The following is a 26,750-nucleotide window of genomic DNA, read 5'->3' as shown; positions in this document are numbered from 1 at the left end:
CCTGAAGACGTTCAGAATGCCGGGCGTCAAGAGTAATACACAAATTGATAAGACCCTCCAATGAATCGGGGAGGTCCCGAAATACAAGTTCATCCTTAAGGCGTTCGCAAAGTCCCTTGCGAAAGGCTGCCCGTAAGGCTCCATGGTTCCAATCAGTTTCTGCGGCTAAAGTCCTGAATTCAATAGCATATTGAGCTACCGAAAGGGATCCCTGTCTCAGATACAACAATCCTGCCTCTGCAGCTGCAGACCTCCCAGGCTTGTCAAAAACAGAAGAGAAAATGGACACAAATAATTCCACATCCTGTAGTAAAGGATCATTCTTCTCTAAAAGAGGAGACGCCCAGGCTAGAGCCTTACCCTTCATGAGGGATATAATAAAGGGGATTTTGGAAGTAGAATTGGAAAAAAACTTGAGGATTGTTTCTGAAGTGTAAACGACATTGATTAAGGAATCCACGGCATTCTTCAGGATTACCGTCATATTTATCTGGAAGTGGGATTCGTGGTATATACTGTCCAACAAGTTGAGGTGGGTTAAAGACAGCATTGGAGCTAGTAGCAGCTGCAGCAGGAGTCGCCGTAGCTTGAGAAGGAGCGGAGTGGTTATGTAGCAGAGCAGTAATCTGGTCAAGCTTGGAATCCAAAGATTGCAAATGAGCAGAATGATTTCCCAGAAGTTGCCCTTGTAGAGCCACAGCTCTAGATAACTCATCAGGGTCCATATTATGGCCCGTTTGTACTGTCAGGTTAGGAAATGTCCAGAAGAAGACAAACTTAAACAACACCCTTGCACTCTGAGTTTAATCCAGAACGTGACCCCACGACAACCTCTGAGTCCAAAGTAATTCAATATATCAGCCAAACAGACTTCTGAGTAAGGAACTGGTTTCAGGAAATGTCTTCCACAGAATCAGGAGAGCAGGGATAGTCCACTTATACTCAGACAGAGGAAGGTTAAAACAAGAAACAGTTAATAATGCAGGAGTAGGTAACTTGTTATCAGGCAGTTTGAGGGTTAACACTGTGTAGTCAGTCCTTGCAGAGTTTGGCAACAGGTTATCAGGCAGTTTGAGGGTTAATACTGAATAGTCAGTACTTGCAGAGTTAGACAACAGGATATCAGGTAGTTTGAAGGTTAACACAGATTAATCAGTACTTGCAGAGATTGGCAACAGGTTTTCATGCAGTTTGAGAATCTACACTGAATAAACAGTACTTGCAGAGTTTGGCAACAGGATATCAAGCAGTTTGAAGGTTTACACTGAATAAACAGTACTTGCAGAGTTTGGCAACAGGTTAACATGCAGTTTGAGAGTTTCACAGAATAAACAGTACCTGCAGTGTTTGGCAACAGGATATCAAGCAGTTTGAAGGTTTATACTGAATAAACAGTACTTGCAGAGTTTGGCAAAAGGTAAACATGCAGTTTGAGAGTTTCACAGAATAAACAGTACTTGCAGTGTTTGGCAACAGGATATCAAGCAGTTTGAAGGTTACACTGAATAAACAGTACTTGCAGAATTTGTCAACAGGTTAATATGCAGTTTGAGAGATTCACAGAATAAACAGTACTTGCAGTGTTTGTCAACAGGTTATCAGGAAGTTTGAGGGTTAACCCCAGTGTTAATTTTGACGGCAAATTTCAATTTAGTCTTAGTTTTAGTCTTTTGACTAAAATGCCATTTTAGTTTTAGTCGTATTTTAGTCATCTGAATTGTTTTAGTTTTAGTCTAGATTTAGTCGACTGAATCTCCAGTAGATTTTAGTCGACTAAAATCTAAGGGGTTTAGTTAAAGTGTAATGCATTATTTAAGCATTTCTCTATAATTTGCAAACTGATTATATACTCCAGGAGTAAACATAACACCTGTTAATATTTATGGTATTAAGGTTTAAACATGCAATACAGACACAGATTTAGCCGTTGTGATATGTAACATCTTTATTAAACTTAAAATTAAATAAAACCAAGTTTCATAAACAAACAGAAGTGCAACTTTAAAATATAAAAAAACAAAACTGTAAACTGTATTGGCTGTATTGCACATATTACCCAATAGGTAAACATGCAGTTTGAGAGTTTCACAGAATAAACAGTACTTGCAGTGTTTGGCAACAGGATATCAAGCAGTTTGAAGGTTACACTGAATAAACAGTACTTGCAGAATTTGGCAACAGGTTAATATGCAGTTTGAGAGATTCACAGAATAAACAGTACTTGCAGTGTTTGGCAACAGGTTATCAGGAAGTTTGAGGGTTAACCCCAGTGTTAATTTTGACGGCAAATTTCAATTTAGTCTTAGTTTTAGTCTTTTGACTAAAATGCCATTTTAGTTTTAGTCGTATTTTAGTCATCTGAATTGTTTTAGTTTTAGTCTAGATTTAGTCGACTGAATCTCCAGTAGATTTTAGTCGACTAAAATCTAAGGGGTTTAGTTAAAGTGTAATGCATTATTTAAGCATTTTTCTATAATTTGCAAACTGATTATATACTCCAGGAGTAAACATAACACCTGTTAATATTTATGGTATTAAGGTTTAAACATGCAATACAGACACAGATTTAGCCGTTGTGATATGTAACATCTTTATTAAACTTAAAATTAAATAAAACCAAGTTTCATAAACAAATAGAAGTGCAACTTTAAAATATAAAAAAACAAAACTGTAAACTGTATTGGCTGTATTGCACATATTACCCAATATAAAAACTTTAACAGTTCTCTGTTAATAATTAAAACCAAGTATCAAGTAACTCAACACAACAAAAAGTTTCTGCAGCTAGCACAGGCACAGCATAACAAACCCATATTCGTGGGTTATGCTTATTTCTATAGGAAGAATCAGTTGATTGTTCACAGATTCGTAAAATGTTCGGCAAAGATATTAGCACTGCTCTAGAACTTCCAAACTCATTATATACTCCTGGAGTAAAGGTTTATTAACCTGTTTTTATTTGAAGTATTAAAGGGACATTAAACACTAAATACATGCTAAATAGAATGATGCATTCAAAGAAAAGATTAGTCCATGACTAACATGTAGATGTATTTTTTAAAGTTTCATTAGTTGTTTAATAAGTGACAAAGTAAGTGTAAAGTTTTACGGCTAGATTTGGAGTTCGGCGGTAGATGGGTTGCTAACGACACGCGTGTTTTATGTCTAACGCACGGCATTGTTTGACTCCGGTATTTAGAGTTCAAAACAGACCATCTAACAATGCTCCTAACGCGTGTATGTCACACGCGTAATACTGCCCGCGTAAGACAGTCTCCCATAAAGATCAATGGGAAAGCAAAAAAATAGCTTTTTTCAACTAACACTCGATCTCGCGAGAATACGCACAGCTCGGTCATATGACGCATACCACATCATGCACAACAATAACACGCCGCAAATGTCACAACAACAATCAATCAACAAAGCACACAAGCATTACACATTCACAAGCGGGGGGATTTTTAATAAAATTTAATACGGGGAATACGCATATACTTTAAGATGCGGAAATTCGCAAAATAACAACAAGGAATAAAAAATATATACATACACTAGAAAAATAATCGCATTCAATATCACTATATATTAGGACAAACATACATATACAACACTTCACTAATAACACACCATCGCAAATTCACATTTAAAAAGAATACTATTGGACAATGTTAGAGAAAACTACCACTATGACATCATCACATTCTACACATTCCACAAATACTAACTCAAAATGAGCATGCACAAATTCACACAACTAATACACATTGCACTAATATTAATTGCTAATAAAGCACACCTGAACACAATTTACAACGGAAATTGGTACATCATTAAACATTTACACAGGGTATATAATTACCACACAAGCAGGGCTTCTTTGACTGTGTTGCTGGTGGGTCTTTGGAGATTGGAGGTTTAAGATTAGAGAGTTGGTGCATTATTGTGAGTGAGTTAGTGTTAGCGTGAGAGAGTCAGTTGTTAGTGTTATCGTGAGTGAGTTAGTGGGAGTTAGTGGGAGTGGGAGAGAGTCTGTTAGTGGGAGCGTGAGTGAGTTAGTGGGAGTGGGAGTTGTTAGTGAGAGTTGTTAGTGGGAGCGTAAGTTAGTGGTAGTTAGTGAGAGTTAGTGGGAGTGTTTGTTAGTGAGAATTAGTAGTAGTGTGTTAGTGAGAATTAGTAGTAGTGTGAGTTAGCGAGCGAGTGATTTTTCTGTACACGTAACACATTTACACGCAAACACATTCAATACATACATACACTTATCAATAACACTACATACACTCCATACCCCCTACCCCCTCATACTACACTCCATACCCCATTCCCTGTAGTCCCATTCCCTTTCATCCCATTTACTCTTATCCCATACCCCATACCCATCCCATACCCATCCCCTAGTTACATTTAGTTTACATATCCTCCTTTTAGTCTTCTTCTTCTTTTGGTTTATTTAAATACTCACCCTCTTTGTTTTTTTACATCCCTCTCACACTTTCAGCACTTTTTTTGTCTTTTTAGTTCTTTATTTTGACCCCCTTTCATTTCATCACACTCACTTTTTGTTTGATTATTTGGGGTTTAGTTTAGGGAACAGATGGAGGCCAGGCAGGGGAGAGGTAGAGGGGGGAGGAGAGGGAGGGGGAGAGGAACAGGGCAGGAAGGGGGGCAGGAAGGGGGGCAGGAAGCGGGGGTGGAAGCGGTGGGTGGACCCAGCCACTTGGTTCAAGATGAACAAGTGGCTGGGCCCAGTGGCGGACAGAGTAGGGCTTCACAGTCCGGGAAACAGAGGGCATCGTCACAGGGGAAGGCCAAGGCGACTAGGGAGGCAAGGTTTTCGATGGAGGAGAAGGAGGCCCTCATAGAGGCCTATATGGCCAGGTATAGGAGGCTGCAGCACCAGAAGACTACCCCGACTGACAAGAGGAGGCTCTGGAATGAGATAAGAAATGCAGTCAATGCAGTGGGTGGCCGGAACAGAGATCTTGATTCGATAAAACATCGCTACCGGGACTGTAAGATGGATCTCAAGAAAAAGTTAAGCCTGGAGGCCCGACATGCCGCAGGAACCGGTGGCGGACCTGCCCTGGAAATAGAGTACTGCCGATGGGAGGAAATGTTGCGGCCCAGCATCTCCGAGGTGGAAATAGTCGGTATCGGAGGAATTGATACCGGGAACCTGCCACTCTCATCTGACGGTAAGCTCATTGAACAATAATTTCACATACGAATGTATTTCAAGGGACACTATACGCAAACCTTTACTTTCATGATTGAGGTAGCGAATACAATTTGACAAAACATTCAAATGTACTTATATTACCTAATTTGAATCATTCTTGAGATATATTTTAATTAAGAAATAGCCATGCACACGGTGAAACAATCACAGGAGGCAGCTATATTCAGCTAACAATCAGCATCTTATAAGCATATTTAGATATGCTTTTCAGCAAAGAATATCCAGAGAATGAAGCTAATTAGATAAGAAAAGTACCTTAGAAAGTTGATAATAAATGTATGCTTCTAAATCATGAAAGATAAAACATTGGGTTTCATGTCCCTTTAAGGATCAGATTAATGCTATAACGTTGTTTACACGCATTCAATTACTTTGCGGTTACATCACTATCTAGGCTATAGGTTAGGTGTGCATTTAAACAGACTGAAAACAAATGCGAAAACATTCAGATTGACCAGAGATATCACAAACACGGTTTTGAAAAAGCGGAAATCGTATTGATTGTTTGTTAGATTTCAAAGTGGATTAATGATTCTGCATTTGTAATTGTATCGTAAGCTAAGACATTTAAAGCTTGATTTGCAAATATGCTAATATATACATTTTTATTTTTTTTTAATATACAGAGTCTGGGGAGGAGGCAGCACAAGAAACACAGCCTCATCTATCTCCCCGGGATGAGAGTGGTGGGGAGGAATTTCCACTTCGGAGGGAAGAGGCCCCCCGTGACGAAGAGCGCACGGAAGCTGATGAAGAGGCCCCGGAAGCAGAGGAGGAGCCCGCGGAACCAGAGGACCCTCAAGGACCCGCACCCCGCCGTGCACGGGCACCCCGCCGTGCACGGGTACCCCGCCAAGCACAACAAGAGGAAATAGCGGAGGTGCGGGTTCTACTGGACTACATAGACCAGATGCGTAACTCCCGGATACAAAATATCGAAGGCCGCACTCAAATTCTTGATGGACAAAATCAAATAATTGAAGGACAAAACCAAATAATAAACATACTCAATAGAATCGAACAAGGCCAAAACAGAATCTTTAATCTGCACCAAGAGATGTTCAATTTTTTCCGGGAGGTGCATGCTGGTCTACCTCCTGGTCCGCCTCCTGCTGCTGGGCCTCCTGCTGCTGGGCCATCTCCTCCTGCCGGCCCATCTACTCCTGCCGGCCCATCTACTCCTGCTGGGCCATCTACTCCTGCCGGGCCATCTACTCCTCTTCAGCCATCTCATCCTCTTCAGCCATCTCCTCCTCTTCAGCCAGCTTCTCCTCCTCAGCCATCTTCTCCTCCTCAGCCATCTTCTCCTCCTCAGCCATCTTCTCCTCCTCACCTTGGTCGTCCCAGTACTCTTCCTTCCACTCTTCCCACAACATCTCCAAGGAGAACTCTTCAGAGTCGGCAGTTGCCCCTCCCAGAGCCTCAGCCCCGTGGGAAGAGGGGAAGGAAGAGGAAGTAAGTATTTATTTTCATCTTTAATGTTTTTTTTATTTAATGTGTAATGGATAGGTATGTGATGATGTGGTTTTCATACACTTGTGGACCACACTCTGTATAATCTACTTCTATGGGACCGGGTCCATGGAGGAAGATTGTTTGCAGAGTGTGGGTTATAAGTGTGTGAAAACCACATCATCACATACCTATCCTTGTTCATGATATTGATTGGTTTCTGTGATGTGATGTCCAAACTGTTTCCCGAATCGCAAACAAAATTACCATTACAATTATCCATGATGGCATATTACTGTTTGAATGCCAATAACACAGCTTAAAGGGACAGTCAGAAAATTATTGATTACAAAGAAAACACTGTATTACGCATTATCAAGTTGGAAACAACAAAACATGGAGAAATACGTGTGACTTATGTGCTTAACCTTGTATCTATGACTAGGAAAAATGACCACTTATTTGTTGTTCTGACAAAACAACCTTTTAGATATCAATGATCAATACATGGTAAATAATATGCTGTATGAGCACAAGGTTTTACATATACAAATGCTATCCAAATGCCCTCTAGTGGTCAAATTGTATAATGATTACATGCACTCTTCAAGCTCGAAGAAATGAGCACACGAACCTCATAGGTTTAGCTAGCAAATTTAAATAAACAAAGACAAATGATTAATTGGTGAGAAACCTTTGATATCATTGATATTACAAAATTGACTTTTAGAATAATGCAAAACATTATTTGTTTTCTAAACTGTCCCTTTAACAAAATTACATATGCTAACACATATTTGAAGCTTGTTGGTATATCTACATGTACTTGGTCAAAAATTAAATATTGAAATCAGATTTATATTGACGTGTTAAATAAAGTATATTTTCTTAAAGAGACATTATTGTGTTAATTTTTTATTAGAAAGACATTTGTTTGAACAATGAATATGGTTTAAAGTCCTTTTAGGAGTGGGGGGTGAAAATATGCTAACAATAATATATTTGAAGATTAAACAATGTGGAACTCATACATGATACAAAAATCAACATTTGCATTAAAGGGACAGTATACTATATTTTTAACAGAACTGTATGTAATAGACACTACTACAAACAACAAGATTAACATATACTGATATCAATATTACAAAGCTTCAAACACTTTCAAAGAAAATCGGGTTAGCTCTATTGAAAATATAGATGAACCCCCATTACAACCGTAAAACAAGACAATACCCCATCATTAACATATGAAAAGACCCTTTACACAAACAGGAGAAAGCTGGAGATGGTACTCACATGAAACTCAGAGGCTGGGCGAGGAGTCTGAAAATTAATTACATTTTCTTTGAACAGAAGCAAAATGAAACGTGTATTTGTTAAACAATGGACTATCTAACTAGAGACAAAATAAAAAGTTTTGAGTTATAATGTGAGTGTCTAATGAACCTTTAATAAAATATACAACGAAATTACATTTAGAAGAAGTCGGCATCATATATTTAGCATATGATAAAGCTAAATGCATATTGATTACTTTATTCTAACACAATAGCGCATATTTATTAATTAGATATCTTTAACATTAAAAACAACAGTCATTTTTATGAAAAAGGAACATATTGTTGACAAACATATTAAACAACATGGACTATAGAGATTTGCACTTGCCTCGAAATATCATATGCATGAAAACATTTTGCTTTCGTTCGTTTATTCAACCAGACATCCAGCAAAAGAGAATGTGGTGGTCTTTATCAGCTACGGGTCAACAACGTAACATGATGCAAATAATACATATTCGCAAGGTTTTTAAAATTGGCTGCAGTCACAAACGTGTTTAACGTGCACAAACAAATATTGCGGGACTACGTAATCCAATCATACGTTTTTTTACCTTTGCATGTGACGTCTTAACATGGCGCTTCCTTGATCACGTAAGAACGCCATCCAATAAAAGGCACATTCTTGATCACGTAAGAACGCCCAAAAAAAAAGGCGCATCCTTGATCGCGTCAAAACGCCATCCAATAAAAGGCACATTCTTGATCACGTAAGAACGTCAGTCAATACAAGGAATCATTGGACAGCCTGGCAGGTGACGTTTTAAGCAACATGGCGCATCCGAGATAGCTGAAAAACCGCAGCCAATACAAGGACTCAGTTGACAGCTTGGCATATCACTAAAAAACGTATTTATATTTTAGGAACTAGTATGTGTCTAGATTGCTATCTAGGAATGTCACCAAATCATGAATCATCTTTTCGGACTTGACTGTCCCTTGAACTATAGCTATGGTGTATATCTTTAACATTTAAAAGATACACATGAGAAATACATATGCCATTGATGTTTTAAGATATGTTTTGATTGTTTTGGAATAACAATAATGATACATGGATTGATTAAACGTGTCATTTATTCAAGTTTAAATATGGTCAGCCTACCTATAGCCATATATGGGAGTAGAATTATTTTGTTAACATATTTTTAAAAAAATATTCATCATCTAAAATATTTGCATTACACACAGAGATTTATTTGGTTACACTTTTACAATAAGATAGAATAGAAAATGAAATACATGTGCTGTCAACATTACAATAAGATTGTTTATTAATAAGATTATATGTCCTTGTTCATGTAAAAAGGACAAAAACGCTTTAGAAATGGAAATACATTCATTAACAATTGTGCTCACCATCCCTTAAAGGGACATTATTTTGTTTTTAAAAAGAGGATACACATAGACAATACTATTTCAATAAAATGAACACTTTACAGGGATTATATCATTGTATCAATCCTCAGATCATTTGTTAAAGGTGCATCAATTCATGCAGAGTTTCTAAATACACACATGGATGTGAAAATTGAAATATACATATATACACAAATAACAATCTATATATACATATATAAAACAATTACTATGCTAATCATAATCATGCAATGATAAAGCTAAGAGAAAAATATATAAAGACAAATAATAAGATTACATTGGAGATGTTAATCTTAAAGTCATTTACAATTGTCTTACATATATGATTTTTTATAAAAAAAATATTTTTGGTAGGTCCCTTTAAGGATCAACAAGATAAACTAGAGCTTTAAAAAAATAACATGAAGAATGAGGACAAAGAATCGTGCAATTACATGTCTTTTATTAGTATGTAAGAAAACATCAACAACGTTTAGAAATAATCTTGTAAAAATAAGGAATATTTGAGCCATATGACAAGGTAACAGAGTGCATCACAGTCCATGAAGAAAGTTACCAAGGGCCACCATAGCCCCATTGGACACATATGACAAGGTAACACAGTGCATCACAGTCCATGAAGAGAGTTGCCAAGGGCCACCATAGCCCCATTGGAGACATATGACAAGGTAACACAGTGCATCACAGTCCATGAAGAGAGTTGCCAAGGGCCACCATAGCCCCATTGGAGACATATGACAAGGTAAAAGAGTGCATCACAGTCCATGAAGAGAGTTGCCAAGGGCCACCATAGCCCCATTGGAGACATATGACAAGGTAACACAGTGCATCACAGTCCATGAAGAGAGTTGCCAAGGGCCACCATAGCCCCATTGGAGACATATGACAAGGTAAAAGAGTGCATCACAGTCCATGAAGAGAGTTGCCAAGGGTCACCATAGCCCCATTGGAGACATATGACAAGGTAACACAGTGCATCACAGTCCATGAAGAGAGTTGCCAAGGGCCACCATAGCCCCATTGGAGACATATGACAAGGTAAAAGAGTGCATCACAGTCCATGAAGAGAGTTGCCAAGGGCCACCATAGCCCCATTGGAGACATATGACAAGGTAACACAGTGCATCACAGTCCATGAAGAAAGTTGCCAAGGGCCACCATAGCCCCATTGGAGACATATGACAAGATAAAAGAGTGCATCACAGTCCATGAAGAGAGTTGCCAAGGGCCACCATAGCCCCATTGGAGACATATGACAAGGTAACACAGTGCATCACAGTCCATGAAGAGAGTTGCCAAGGGCCACCATAGCCCCATTGGAGACATATGACAAGGTAAAAGAGTGCATCACAGTCCATGAAGAGAGTTACCAAGGGCCACCATAGCCCCATTGGAGACATATGACAAGGTAAAAGAGTGCAACAGGCACAACAATAAACTTTTAAAAAGGCCAAATGGCAACAATAAAAAAAAACATCAACATGTGGACGGAGGATTCTTATCTGCCACCTTGGAGCATCTCCAGATCCTCCACTTACTGGTCATCCTCTTCATCGTCCTGTGCATGTCCAGCTCCAGATTCAGGCCTTGAACTTAATCGCATAATTTCACGCAGAGTCAAGTCCTGAACCCGGAGCTGGGCCTGCATGGTGTCGTTCATCCCTCTCAGGACAGCTGCGTTCCTCAACACAGCCTGCTCTACTCTTGCTATACCTTCTAGCATGAGCCATGCTGAGTCACAGCCTAAAATAAAGAATAAATTAAATATTAATGATAATTACACAACAGACGAAAAAAATAGAAAAGATACATTGTCATCATAAAGACAAATCATTCTTTACATCAATTAGTTTAAATTTATTCTTTATACATGAATTATGTTATTCAGACAGACCGAAATCATTAAAGGGACAGTTTACTCAAACATGTTGTCCCCTTTAATTGGTTTTAGATGATCCACTTATACAGCTTGAGTGTATAAAATCTTGTTAAAGGATTTACATTGTACTTACATTAGCAATTTAAATATTTTAATTATACTGTGGTAGGCACACCTATCCTTAAACATTTTGGCATTGAGGACAAGCTGTGTAAACATAGCAACCTGAAGAAATTACATTCCCACTGGGTTAGACAAGAGATAATGTATAAACATTTGTACATTAATTGTTGGATCCAAGTAGTGGTGATTGGTATATGTAGTGATATCCAATTAAAGGGACACTGAACCTAAATATTTAATTGACTGATTCAGATAGAGCATGACATTACAAATATTTAAAAATTACACATATTCTTTAAATGTTTGAATTCTATAGCTAGATTTTGAATGCAAGAATGTCGGTTTTTAGGGCAGGCCATATTTTTTTATCAACTTTGTTTGTCCCTGCTGGTTGATGGATACATTCATCCAACAATAAAGAAATGATGTCCACAATTATTTTATTTTTTAAATAAATTCAAATTCAAATTCAATAAAGATATCAAGAGAATGAAGAATAATTCATAAGAGTAGTAAATTATAAATTTGATTAACATTGCATGCTCTATTTGAATCACAATAGAAAATATTTTCCTTCAGTGTACCTTTAAGTATCTTATAATGTTGATTTTGAATGATACTTACAGCTGTGCCTGGGAAGGACAATCCGACACCCAGGACAATGAAGGTTGAGACAGGGGGGAGGGATGGGATTGGCTTGGGGAGGGATGGGATTGGCTTGGGGAGGGATGAGCTGATGCTCCGGGGTAGGCCGTACAGCTGGGGAGTGGGGAGTTGGGGTCTGGGCAGCTGTACGGGCCATAATACGGGGAGAGCGGCGAAGGGGGTTGTAGGGGCGTTTTTTGGGAGGGGCAGGAAATGATAAATGGGAAGGGCCGGCAGGGGTCTGGGCATGGGCAGGAGTCTGGGCAGGGGTCTGGGTCTGGGCATGGGCAGGGGTCTGGGCATGGGCAGGGGTCTGGGCATGGGCAGGGGTCTGGGCATGGGCAGGGGTCTGGGCATGGGCAGGGGTCTGTGACTGGTCAGGGGACTGGGCAGGGGCGGAAACCAGATGACCAGAAGTGGTGGATCCATCTGAAAATTTAATAAATATATATTAACATCTCATACATCATGAAATCAAATCAACGCATTTCAAATTGATTATGTTTTCAATATACTTAGAAGTGTGTTTGAATTTGTAAACAATTATGAAATGAGGATATGGTATGCATATAGGCACTCAGATGAATATCAATTACTGTCTGTACAATTATAACATTATTATTGTGTTTTGGCCTGGAATATGCATGTGACATAATGATGGCATGAATTATACATTTAAAAAAAAAAAAAATTCATGCTGCCTGATATAGAAAGGGGGCAGCAGTGTATTTGAACATACAAATAATATTCCTTTTTAAAGTGCAAAAGCTGTAGACTTTGAATGTCTTCAATGAAATGATTTCAAATAAAGCAACATGTTGGAAACATGATAGATATATTTCACATACCATTAGACTCCAAGGCAGCCTCTTCCTCCTCCGTCACATATGTTAAATCAATCTCTGTAAAACATAACATGTTGTGTACACGTTAAGAACAGATATTATAACATATGTTACTGTTGTTCAAAGACACACATCAATGTTGCATTAAAGATATACACACCCAAAGTTATGATTTACATCATTTTGATGGAGCATACAAATTACATTAGATTTGTTATTCTCAATGATTCATATTTTCGATGTATTGTTTGTATTAATTTAAAAATCATAAAAGCATAGTACATAGAACATTTAAGATTTCTCATGTGTGTATCACTTGATGACTGTTGTCAAAAATGAACATGGAAACAAACATATGCTATACATCTTCTGAATAACAAATGTGTAGACTAATAAAGTTTTAATTATTAATCTTTCAATATTAAAAGAAAATTAATATATAATCAGAAGAGAAAATTATATGTTTGTTTCAAATGTTATGCTTCATCAGAATCATGCTCATAATATTGATTACCAATACACCTTCAATGACATATAAATGAGTCAATGGACTTACCAGGAGACCGCAAAGGTGGCTCTATGTCACTGCTGGATTCCTGTGGGCTCACCACACCAACTCTCTCTATGAATGATATAGATATATATTAGGAAACACATTTGGGATATCACTAAATCACATCTGTATCGAATTTTAAGATTAATCAACTTGAAAATGTGAAGAATAGAGCAGTCATTAAACCAGAAAATGCTTGATTGAATCAAGGGGATTCTGTTAAAAATGATGTATTGAACATATGTTTAATTTCAGACTATATTAGACATCAAACTCATCTCATACGATGCTATTGCATATCTAAATATACCCATTGATCAATGTTCTTAAAAGAATACACACAAACCACATTTTGAAGAGCAGCTGTTGACAAATCTAAACAAACACATGTGGCACATCGAGCCATTTGTGCAATGTACAGTAATCTTGTTTAGGACACAACACATATTTATCACAATACAAAACCAAATTGATTAGTACAAATATGTAATCATGGTGCTGTTAGAGTATGCTGATATCTATAAAGTAACTCCAACAGTGAATATGTGAATTATATATCAATATTGTTTAATCCAAAGAATGTAAAGATGAATGAATCTATTGTTTATTAAAGGGACACTTACATGATTAATTTAAATCATTGATTTCTCTGTTCAAACTGTTCAAAATGATTTAACATTGACTCCTATTATAATTTGAATGTTGCTACATTTTAATCTTAAAGGCAGATAAGCAATATTGTATTCAATAAATATTGTTTGTTGAAGGTATCCACCAATCATCAATAAAAACCCAGGTTGTTCAACCAAAATTGAGATGCAGATAAACGTACATTCTTGATTTTAAAATACATTTAGCAATAGAATATTTCACATATGATGATAGTATTATATTTAAATGTTTATTAATATTGCATACTCTATCTGAATGACAACATTAATAATTGTAGATCAGTATCCCTTTAATATAAAATTATATTGATTTGACAATGTTGGTGTTAATGAATTCTCTACTCCATATGTTGATGTAATGAATGGGATTGAGCATGCAATTCAAATCTAATATGTTATTTAAGGATATCCGAAGAATTATTTAATTTTCATCTATTAAAGGGACATTACATATAAATATTGAACAATGTGGATTTAGTATGTAATGTTCTGTCCATGTTTCTAAGACAAATGTCAATTAAAATGAGACATACCATACTGTGACAAGCCCTGCCTTAAGGATCCAGCAGCAACATCCATATCTGTAATATATTAAATGAGGATTGCATATCATTAATACAAATCATGCCATGTTTAAAATCTTTACATTATTAGCAAATCAATTTAAAACTATTAATCCTTTGGTAGTCCCATGAGTTAATTGTTTCCTCAATTCAATTCATGATAAATATATCCTGTACTCTTATTTTCAATCAGTTGTGTTGTTTACTGTAGCTTTAATTATTTTTTGGTGTTATTTCATTCTCATCAATTGATGTGCATATGTTATAATTTATTTGGATTCTTCTTTTTTTATTATGTATAATATTGAAAATAAGAATACTGTATTCTTCACATATATAATAATTCACATTTCATTTTGAACAACATGTATAAAGCAATGCCACTTACAGCAAAGCCATGTTAACGTGTATGCGCAATTCCATTTTCGCGATCATTGCGCAATGATTCAAAGCGGAATTACGCATCCGTCATTTGACCAACATGTATAAAGCAATGCCACTTACAGCAAAGCCATGTTAACGTGTATGCGCAATTCCATTTTCGCGATCATTGCGCAATGATTCAAAGCGGAATTACGCATCCGTCATTTGACCAACATGCATAAAGCAATGCCACTTACAGCAAAGCCATGTTAACGTGTATGCGCAATTCCATTTTCGCGATCATTGCGCAATGATTCAAAGCGGAATTACGCATCCGTCATTTGACCAACATGTATAAAGCAATGCCACTTACAGCAAAGCCATGTTAACGTGTATGCGCAATTCCATTTTCGCGATCATTGCGCAATGATTCAAAGCGGAATTACGCATCCGTCATTTGACCAACATGTATAAAGCAATGCCACTTACAGCAAAGCCATGTTAACGTGTATGCGCAATTCCATTTTCGCGATCATTGCACAATGATTCAAAGCGGAATTACGCATCCGTCATTTGACCAACATGTATAAAGCAATGCCACTTACAGCAAAGCCATGTTAACGTGTATCCGCAATTCCATTTTCGCGATCATTGCGCAATGATTCAAAGCGGAATTATGCATCCGTCATTTGACCAACATGTATAAAGCAATGCCACTTACAGCAAAGCCATGTTAACGTGTATGCGAAATTCCATTTTCGCTCTGTGACGCATATTCTGTAGAGCGCAAGACACAGCATTCCTATTTCATGTGTCACTAATCTGAAATCAGATATCTAAACATCATATGTAGTGTATGTTGTGAGATCTGTATAGGTTTAGTATCTGACTATATACACATTTATTGATTAAAAAAAAAAAATAAGATATTATATGAAGTTGGATAATTACCTGGTTCAGATTCTCCATCTCCTCCCAGGCCACCGGACGGAGAAGCAGCTGCCCTGGCCCCCGCGTCAGGACTTTCAGATCCCGCAGCTGGGAGGGAAGAAGAGGAGGCCGAGGATGGCGAGGATCTGAATCTTTTGGGGACCCGGAGATTGAGGAGCTCGCATAAAGTCACCTCATAAGGGAGTAGGTACAGTTTCCGCGGGGCCTCTCTTTTGCCACCTCTTTTACGGGCTTGTACCCAGTCCCTTATGAGGTTGACTTTTTTGGTTAACCGCAACCTCATATCTCCGAATCTCCTCATGATCTGATCCTGGGTCCTCTGGACGTCACACACCAATCTAACCGCATTGGTGATAGACTCCCAGAGGGCCTTCTTAACAGGCGCATCTGTCAACCTCCTCTTGTTCCCAAACAGCTGGGGATAAAAGTCCTTGACGGCGTGGACCAGTGCAGCGCTCTCCTCCTTGGTGAACCTGGGAGCTGACATGCCTGCTCGGTTTGATAATATAATATATAAATATATAAATATATATACTGCCTGCAGGCATTAGAGAACTGACAAAGATGGCAACGTGTAATGGACTTTTATATGGTGAAGTAAACATGAGATGCACCATGGGACAAGTTATCTGTACATCTGATTGGATAAAAGTTTGAAATATTGTTAGAATGTCTGTGAGACCATCCTGACTCAAGTTGTGTTTGTGTGATGAACTCTGATTGGCCGTTCCTTAATGTTTCATATCTTAGTAACTTCCTTACACATACCTCATGGTGGTGCTGTAACTTCATTTTTCATGTAGACTTATTTGTAACTCATGGGCCTGTCATGCGGATATGTGTGACGCAGATTTAATATCCGTGATCCGTTAAATATTAATGATTAAATTCTATTTAACATCTAATACTGTCACATTATTAATGTTGTAGACATTTCTCGGTTTAATAACGGTCTGTTTCTTTAATACAAATACACATTTAATATTGTATGTCTTTATTGTTCATAAAATCCATTTATTGACTTATTGTGAAGTATTGATATTGCTCTATTAAATGTATTTCATAATGCACATTGATTGTGTGCTATTGCGTGACATTAGACTTTAATGTTTAAAGATGCTAATCTGGTGTTTCAAGATGCGTTTCCCACGCAATATTTCTGAATGTTCAAATTCAGGTTATAAGGTCAGTAACTTGGATAATCTGTTTATAAATGTTAAACTACAGGTTTGTTTGTTATTAGTAAATAAACCTCGAGCTTGTATTTGTCTGAAGTGCTCATATATGTTATTGTGCAATGGCGTCTTTATTTTTATGGATAGATTTTTTTTTTATTTTTTTTTGGTTTTAAAATTTTTATTGATATACAACAGTCTCAGTTACAAAGATAACATAAAGAATGTTTGTGGAGCACACAGGCTCCCAAAGCGTATACAAACAGAAAATTGATACAGTTTCAACAGTTCAGATTGGAGTATATTCATGAAATGGAAGATGAGCTGTACATAGCTCTTAGCGTAAGAGGTGGGTTGGTTGGGGTGAGGAGGGAGAGGGAAGGGGGAGGAAGGGTGGTAGTAGCGTTAGAGGTAAAGAGAAAGTTTTTGATAAAGGATAAACGGCAAAGGTCATCTAATTCGTGTTTGCCCTAGTATTCGGGGACCAAGAAGTGGTGTAATAGGATTGCCAATCTGCCCACACCAGTTCAAACAGGTCTGAATTATTTAGGGAGTAAAAGATAGGTTTCTCCATGTTGTAGATATATGCCATATAATTTAAGATGCATGACCATTTTGGAGGTATCTTGGATTTCCATGCCTTGGCTATAGTCGCTTTAGTAGCTGTTAACAAATAAATAGACAGGTATGCTTGGTGTTTAGGTAGTTTAAAAGTACCTATGTGAAGAAGGGCATTGGAAGGAGTTGCGGGAAGTGCTATGCCTAGTTTCGCTAATGTACGGAAGCAGGAATTCCATAAGGGTCTCAACCTGGGGCAGTCCCGCCATATGTGTAGAGAATCCCCTTTTTTACCACAATTACGCCAACATAGAGGAGATGCAGTGTTAAACATTTTGTTAAGTCTAGCAGGGGTGAGGTACCAATGTGTTAAGAGTTTGTAATAGGTTTCAAAGAGAGTAACACAATGTAGTGCTTTTTTGGTGAGGGAGATTACGTATTGCCATGTCTGTGGCGGTATGGTCATGTTCAGGGACGACTCCCATTTGAGTAAGTGAGGGAGTTTATTCTCAGAGTCTGAGTTTCCTATTAAGGTGTAGTGTATTGAAAGGGGTCTATGTAGTTTACTACCTTGTTGCCAGGTCATTTCCCAGAGTGTTCGGGGCCGGTGTAGTTCAGGTTGAAAGCCCCAGCTGAGAAGAAAGCTCTTTAGTCTTGTATATTCAAATGTCATATGTCTGGGTAACGTAAAGTCAGCCTTTATGTCTGAGAGTGTAATGAAGCGCGGAGTTGGTGAACTAACCCAGAGATCAGCTACTGTCTGAATTCCTACTCGTGTCCAGCCGTGAGGGTGAGAGTCGGGTAGGCCTTGAAGGAGACCCGTCATGGGAGTGACAGGCGAAGGGTGCGGGGCGATATGTGGGTAGTGTCTCAGCTTATCCCACATGGCGAGACATTCTCGTATTATGGTGTTGCTAATATCTGTGGTTCGTCGTAAATGGGTAGGGATCCAAATCAAGTCAGGTAGATATATGTGGCTCGGAAGTGAAGCTTGTTCTATGGTTTTCCATTTACTAGGAGATTCCTTCGCACCCCATTGCGAGATATGGGTGAGCATGGCTCCTTCATAATACCTTGTTATTGAGGGGGAGGCTATTCCTCCTCTACTAAGGGGGCTTTGGAGAATTTTATGTGCCACTCTAGGGGGTTTATGCTGCCATATATATTTTGTGAACTCGCTCTGAAATTGATGTAGAAGATACCCCGGAATACGTAAAGGAAGGCACCTGAATAGATAAGTAATTTTGGGTAGGAATGACATTTTGAGGGCCGTTAGTCTACCTATCCATGATATGTAGGTATAATCCCATTTGTCTTTTAGAGTGCGCAGTTCAGCTAGAAGAGGTAGGTAATTGTCTTTAATCATCTGGGGGATATTGTTTGATATCTTGACCCCTAAGTGTGAGATGAAGTTGTTGGTGCAGTGTACCTTATATTGAGTTATAAGGGTGTCAGCTGTATCCTGGGGGAAGCCCCAGGTGAAAATTTCTGTTTTATCTAAGTTTAATTTGTAAAGGGACATGTAACCAAAGGATTCTAAGATTTCCTTCAGTCTCGGGAATGAAGATAGAGGGTCTGAAGAGAATATTGTTATGTCATCAGCAAAGAGCGCTATTTTATGAATAGTGCCATGCAGACGAACGCCATCTATTTTCTTATCTTGTCTAATTTGCTCTGCTAGCGGTTCGATCGCAAGGGCAAAAAGGAGAGGTGAGAGTGGACACCCCTGTCTGGTGCCATTGGATATTGAAAAGGGGGGCGAGACAAAGCCCAGTCCTCTGACAACTGCCGAGGGGGTAGAGTAAAGAGCCTGTATCGCCTTAATAATTTGGTCTGGGAAGCCGAAGGTTTTGAGGACTTCCCATAGGTAAGACCATCGAACGCGGTCAAAAGCCTTCTCTGCATCTAACGAGATTACAGAGAATGGTCTATTAAGTCTGGTGGATTCAGTACAAATGTTTAGCAGACGCCTAGTATTATCAGGTCCTTCGCGATGAGGAATGAATCCTACTTGGTCTAGATTTATAAGTTGCGGGAGTAATTTGGAAATGCGAGTAGCAAATAATTTGGCATAAATTTTTACATCTAAATTAATTAGGGAAATTGGCCTGTAATTGGAATAAAGAGATGGATCTTTTTGTGGTTTAGGGATAGTTATCACCGTGGCTTCCAGGAATTCCCTACTAAAACGTCCCTGCTCTCTAGCGTGGTTAAAGAATCTTAGGAGTAGTGGGGTTAGTTCATTTGTATATGTTTTGTAGAAAGTTGCAGAGTAGCCATCTGGTCCTGGGGTTTTGAAAGGCTTTAAGTGTGTTATTACATGTTTGATTTCGCTGAGAGTAAAGGGGGATGAGAGTGTCTCTTGATCGTCAGATGACAATGAGGGGAGGTTTAGGCTGCTAAGAAAGGAGCAAATATTGTCGGTAGGGACTAGTGTGTGTCCTGTATTTTTTTCTAAATTGTATAGGTTTGAGTAGAATTTTTCGAAACATGCACCAATGTCTGAAGGTTTACGGTAAATCTGGTTCCCAGATTGAATTTGGTGGATTCTTGAAGTGTTCGCTCTGTTTTTAAGCTTGTTAGCTAGTAGTGTGTCTGCTTTGTTACTCTTGTGGTAGGTAATCTGTTTCAATTTAAATAAATTTGCTTGGGTACGCTTTAGTTCCAGCTGATTGATGTGGTTTTTGACCTTTATAATTTGGGCTATGGTACTATCTGAGGGTGTGTGTCTGTTAAGGAGTTCTAGTCGGCGTAGTTCAATATGAGATTTAGAGAGGGAAAGGCCAGAAAGTTTTTTAAGGTATGCTTGTCTCTTGAGTATAAGACCTCTAAAGGTGGCTTTAGCCGCACCCCAGAGCACATCATCTCTAACCTGGTTATTATCATTGGATTGGTAGTAAAATATGATATCTTTTCTAAGAGTTTCCTTGAATGCAGCGTCCTGTAGGATGTCATGTGGAAGGCGCCAGGAGGGCTTCGCATTATGCCGTTCTATTGAGCGGAAAGTCACTGAAACTAGGTCATGGTCAGACCATGGACACAGGGAGATGTTAGAGTGTTTGACTTGGTCACGGGTTTCTGCTGAGCAAAAGACGTAGTCGAGTCTGGAATACGTTTTATGAGGATGTGAGAAGTGAGTGTAGTCTTTGTCTCTAGGGTGGAGTGATCTCCATATATCATAGTAGCTAAAATGGGTAATAATTTGTCTGAACTTGTGGGAAAGCTGAGCAGAGGGGGTAGAGTGTTTTGTACGGGTGTTTTTTTTCCTGTCTAACGTTGGGTCCCAAGTCATGTTGAAGTCCCCCGCTAGCAAGACTCTGCCTATTTTTATCCGGTCAACTGTAAGTAGGATCCGTTTGAGGTGTCTGGGTTGGTGTGAGTTAGGGAGGTAGATAGAGACTAAAGTGTGATCAGTATGATCTAGCTTACATGTTAGGATAAGAAATCTAGATTGCGGGTCTTTTAGAACTTGAATTTGTTCATAAGCTATTCTTTTGTGGATTAAGATTGCTGTGCCTCTGGCTTTCTTTAAAAAGGAGGTGTATTCAAGAACAGTATAGTCTTTAGATATTGTGCAAGGGGGGTTGTCCAGGGACCAATGTGTCTCCTGAAGGAAGGCTACATCGGGGTTGTGGAATTTAAGTGATCTAGCTAGAAGGCTACGCTTGTGTGGAGAATTTAGGCCTCTTACATTGTGAGTTAGGATTTTGAGGGGGGGCATAGAGGACTATAAAGGGTAGACCAGATCTGTTAACAAGAGTTAGTTTAGGAAGGGTGGGTGGGGGAGGGGGACAGACAGCAGGTTAGGGGAGAGAGTTAGCGAAAATAGTTCGCTGTGATGGAGCCCTAGTGTGGGCTACCTGTGGGGGGGAGAAAAACAAACAGAAACAGGGGTCAGTAGGGTGAACCCTGCTCCGCAGTAATCACTTTAATCTAACTTACAATTACAGATATGCAAATCTTATATTGAAAAAACAACATTAAAGTGGTGATCAAACATACAATATAATTGTACATGTTATTTGTAAACTTTTAAATTTTTAACTTAAACCTCGGTCATGAATCATCAGTGACAGGTCAAACGTCCAGGTTCAATAGAGTCCAGGTAAGTTCCTATAAGGGCAGCCCATCTCATTTTTACGGTGGATTGGTTTTAGGTTTCTTAGCTCTTTGCTCTTTGATGGACCATTCGGGAGCTGAAGCTCTCAGCTTTGGGTAGGTAGGCTGTAATGGTGGCGGTTGGTCTGAGTGTAGGCCCCATGTGGTCAGGAGGGCCATGCCTTGAGGTATGGAGGTGATTGTGTGGCTTTGGTTATTTCTAGAAACCACCAGGTTTGTAGGATGTCCCCACCTGTATTTGATATTAGCTTTCCTGAGTGCTAAAGTAATTTGTTGGAAGGTTTTACGATACTGCAGCGTGTGAGTCGAAAGGTCAGGCAAAAGCTGGATGTCCTTAAATTTTTCTGGCATGGGCGGTCTTTTGAAGGCTGCTTGCATAAGTTTATCTTTATAGATGTAACTGTGGAAGCAAACGATTACATCTCTTGGCTTATCAGCAGGAGCAGATCGTGATCTTAAAGCTCTGTGGGCTCTTTCCATTGTATCGGTTAACCCCTCTGGGGTACCCACGAGTACTGCAAACAGCTCCCTCAGAAAAAACTGAAGATTAGTATTTTCTACAGTTTCTGGAATGCCCCTAAACCGGATATTGTTCCTGCGAGATCTGTCTTCGATATCTGCCATTTTAAATTCAAGTTGAATCATCTGATCTGCTAGGGTTTCAGAATAGGTGAGCAGATTCGTCTGATCTACCGCTAGGTCATCTTGTTTCCGCTCCAGCGCTTCAACTCTATCACCAATCTCTGAGATTTCCTTTTTTCAATTCCGCAGAGGAACGTTGAATTTCCTGAGTGATAGAGCGTGTCTGGTTGGCCAGCATGTGTTGTAGAGTAGCCTTTGTAATATAGTGATGCGACGGTGCTTCTGAACGCACACTGGAATGAGATTCAGCATCCAGCGACTCAGGATCACTCAACTCCTCATTGGTGACAAGATTAGGCTCCTTTCCCGATTGAGTGAAATGGTCATAAACAGTCTTTTGGGTGTTAGTGGGGGTTTTCCCCTGTCGTCTGGATCCATGAGGCATTATGGAAAGACTGTTAGAGGTATCTGTAAATCAAAGATTAGTACCACCTTTTAAATGCAAAGCACTCCTAGAATAATCCTAAGAGTATAAAGTACCTTATAGCAACATTTACTAGTTCTAATATGTACCACTAGACTGCGGAGCAGGGACCAATAGCACCCTCTATAGTTATGACATTTTGTTATGACATCACATAATAGCTATTAATTGAAACACTCAATCCTAGTATACAAGTTCAAGTGAATAGGTCCCTAGCACCTCGGGGAATGGTGGGATACGACTATGCAGAAGGGGAAAAGGAGAAGGGAAGTGACCAGTCCAGACTGACTGGACCGGAAAGGGAGAGGTGCTAGGGTAAATTAGCAATTAGCGTAGGCCAATAGAGTACTGAATGAAGGTTAATAGGATACCTTCCTATTAATTTGTTAAAAGAAATGATATAATTCTACAATTGAGTCAGGAATGTGAGTGAAGATGGTGTTCTTCAGGATATGATGTTTCACTTAAGTCCCGCTAGTGGGAGATGAGGGTGAGTGACGTGTTGCAATGGTGGGAGTGCGATGTGGAGTGACCAGGTGGTGTGTGGTGGTTGTGCGCACTGTGGCGTGTCAGTGTGTGTAAAGTTGGGGGAGCGTGTCAGGGAGGTGACCCACCCAGACAAACTGGGCAGGAGCGGGAGGGTGAGGGGCGGTCACACAAATTAGGTTTCTATAAGTATTACCCAGACATAACGGATTAGTAAGACATTGGTATATGAGCAAGAACAGTGCTGAATAAAATAATAATAGTAATAAAAAAAAAAAAAAAAAAAAAAAAAAAAACAAAAGAAAAAACACTCCACTCTGGGTGTGGACCTCAGAGGCACATAAGCTGACGCAGCAGCTAAATCACATTCCCCCAAGTACCCACCAGGTTATACAATGTCAACTTGTATTTGAGTATTCCCACAAGTCAATTCGTTAGGGGGCCAATGTAATTAGAGGGCACTGAGGGGGAGAGCCAGGTAGGACTCGTGGAAAGTAGTGAATCTGGAGGCCCACTACTATGTTAGGGTAGTCACTTGCAATGTCTCTTAAAGAGAAACAAACCAGCTACACACTTAGAACTGCTAAGCTCTTTAGGTAAATAAAGCTTTCTCTTCTTTTTTTCTTTTTTTTTTTCTTCTTTTCTAGTTGTGAGCCAGCTTAGACACAGAGTAGGTGGCACTGAGAGATATGATCAGGTGCACTGGGGCTGGGACGTCTATCCTCCCATAAGGTTAGATGGTGAACTGGTCAATATAAGAGGGGCTACCAAGAAATGGCAAGAGGAGGCAGCAGAAGGAATATGGGCCTTGTGTGCCTGTGAGACAGCTTACCAGGATCACAAAGAATAGGTCACAGGGCACCTCAGGGGAAGTAATGTACTGACCGTTAATTATGAGGCCCCAGGGAGAGTTGAGAAAGACCGGATGGTGTAGGTGACCCACATAGATAAGCTCTAAGCTGTGTGTCTCTGCGAGGTGTCAGGTTCAGATTCAAATTCACCCCCCCTGCCTTACCCCACTTCTGGTCGGATGCGGAGCCTCTGCAGCAGATGTGACAGCACGGGCAGAGCTTGTGTGCTATACCTCAGCAGCCAAGGGGTGGTGACGAAGCAGCTCCTGTATGTCTGGGATACAGCAGGCGGATAGAGACGGCAAGCGATTCAGCACTCAGAGTTCTTTCCTCACACTGACAAAGGACGCGCCGCTGCAGGAGAGGAGGGCCCCAATCAAGATGGCGGATTCTCGCGCCCAAAACTTGCCGGTCTGCTGGGCTAGTGAGTAGAAGGCCATACAGTTCGGGTTGTGTAAGGACCAGCAGCTTCTCCGGAACGGTGGTCTGTGTGGCCGTATGAGGTACACCAAAGAGGAGGTGCAACTCCGGCGGATCGGTGTTTGAGGGGTAAGGAGCGGAGTCTCTGGTCACCAATTCAGGGCTCAGATTAGCCCCTTAGCATATGAGGCAGTAGCAGTCTTCTGCTCCGGAGCGGATCCCCGACCCTCCGGAGCAAGTTGAGAGCTGTTTAATGAGGCTGAGCAGCAGCTAGAGTGAGGCAGCCACCTAGGGTCAAAATATAGCCACAGAGTCCCCCTATCACAGGTTGGCAGAGTGATCTGCTATTAGTAACAAAGTCCAGTAGGATTGCCTCAAAATAGTGTTAATTATTTAGCCAAATTTACACTTTTAGCCACCTAAGTTCAGGAGCTCCCCTACTTCACGTCTGGTCCCGTTGGCAGTTAGCTCCGCCCCCCGGCGTCTTTATTTTTAAATAGACATTACAAACAAACAATTGTATCAAATGATCTGTAGAGATAGAAAATTGTTTAGACTTTAAAATGTAAATCAATTTATCTTAGTATTTAGATATCCTCAACAGAAGAAATTTAAATGCACATGGTTGAGACAATCATATAAGGCATCTCTGTGCATCCACTAATCTTCATCTACTGAGCCTATCTCGATATGCTTTTCAAGCAAAGTATGTCAAGATAGGAAGAGAAGTAAATACACTCTTTAAATCTCTTAAAGGGACACTGTCCAAACAAATTTAGCGTTGGTGATTCAGATTGAGCATGAAATGTTAATCAACGTTATAATTTAATCCGATTCTCAAATGTTAACAATTATCTTGTTATCTTTCTTTGCAAATCAATAATGATATTTGAGATTACGGACAATTGTTTCAAAAACCTGAGTTGTCCTTGATGATTGTTGGATAAATTAATCCACCACAAAAAACCAAGTTCAGTCCAGAGTACTGAAGCTAATAAATTATCTATTTAATGCCTTATTTTTAAAGTAATGATAGCAACATCACAAGGAGCATTCATAATATGAGACAATTTTTAAAGTTGCTTAACCCCTTAGTGACCAGACCACTTTTCAATTTGTTGACCATCTGGGACCAAGGCTATTTTTGCATTTCTGCGATGTTTGTATTTAACTGTAATTTTCCTCTTACTCATTTACTGTACCCACACATATTATATACTGTTTTTCTCGCCATTAAATGGACTTTCTAAAGATACCAATATATAAAATATGAGGAAAAAATGAAAAAAAATGCACTTTTTCTAACTTTGAGCCCCAAAATCTCTTACACATCTACAACCACCATAAAATACCAATGCTAAACAGTTTCTAAATTTTGTCCTGAGTTTATAAATACCCAATGTTTACATGTTCTTTGCTTTTTTTGCAAGTTATAGGGCAATAAGTACAAGTAGCACTTTGCTATTTCAAAACCATGTTTTTTCAAAATTGGCGATAGTTACATTGTAACACCAATATCTGTCATGAATCCCTGAATAACCCTTCAAATGTATATATTTTTTAAAAGAAGACAACCTAAGGTATTAAACTTGGGGTATTTTGACTTTTTTCATGCAACCATTTTACCACCAATCTATGCCAAAGTTTGGGGGGGGGGGGAAAATAATTAGATTTTTTGACAAAATAGCAATTTAAGAATACATTTACTGATAATATTAAGGGTTACTGCCAAATAACACCCTCATATGTCTTCAGCAGCATCTCCTGGGTACAGTGATACCACCCATGTATAGGTGTGTCGGGTTCTCGGGGGGCTAAAAGCTCTTATTTTTAGGGAGCGCATTCCAGTTTTTCAACTTGGAATTTTCACATCGGTCATCATGCACCCATGTCCTATTTGGGACATTTCTGAAGCTGGTCAATGGAATTTACCCCCATCAAACCATATATTTTTGAAAAGTAGACACCCTAGGGTATTTCAAATGCTGGTATTTTAACACTTTCCATGCACTAATTCAACCACCAGTCTTTGTCAAACTTTTGGGTAGTCATTTTTTTGTGTTATTTT

This window comes from Bombina bombina, chromosome 7 (genome assembly GCF_027579735.1).
Source record: "Bombina bombina isolate aBomBom1 chromosome 7, aBomBom1.pri, whole genome shotgun sequence".
In the NCBI taxonomy this organism is placed as follows: domain Eukaryota; kingdom Metazoa; phylum Chordata; class Amphibia; order Anura; family Bombinatoridae; genus Bombina; species Bombina bombina.
Note: the sequence above shows the minus strand (reverse complement) of the source record.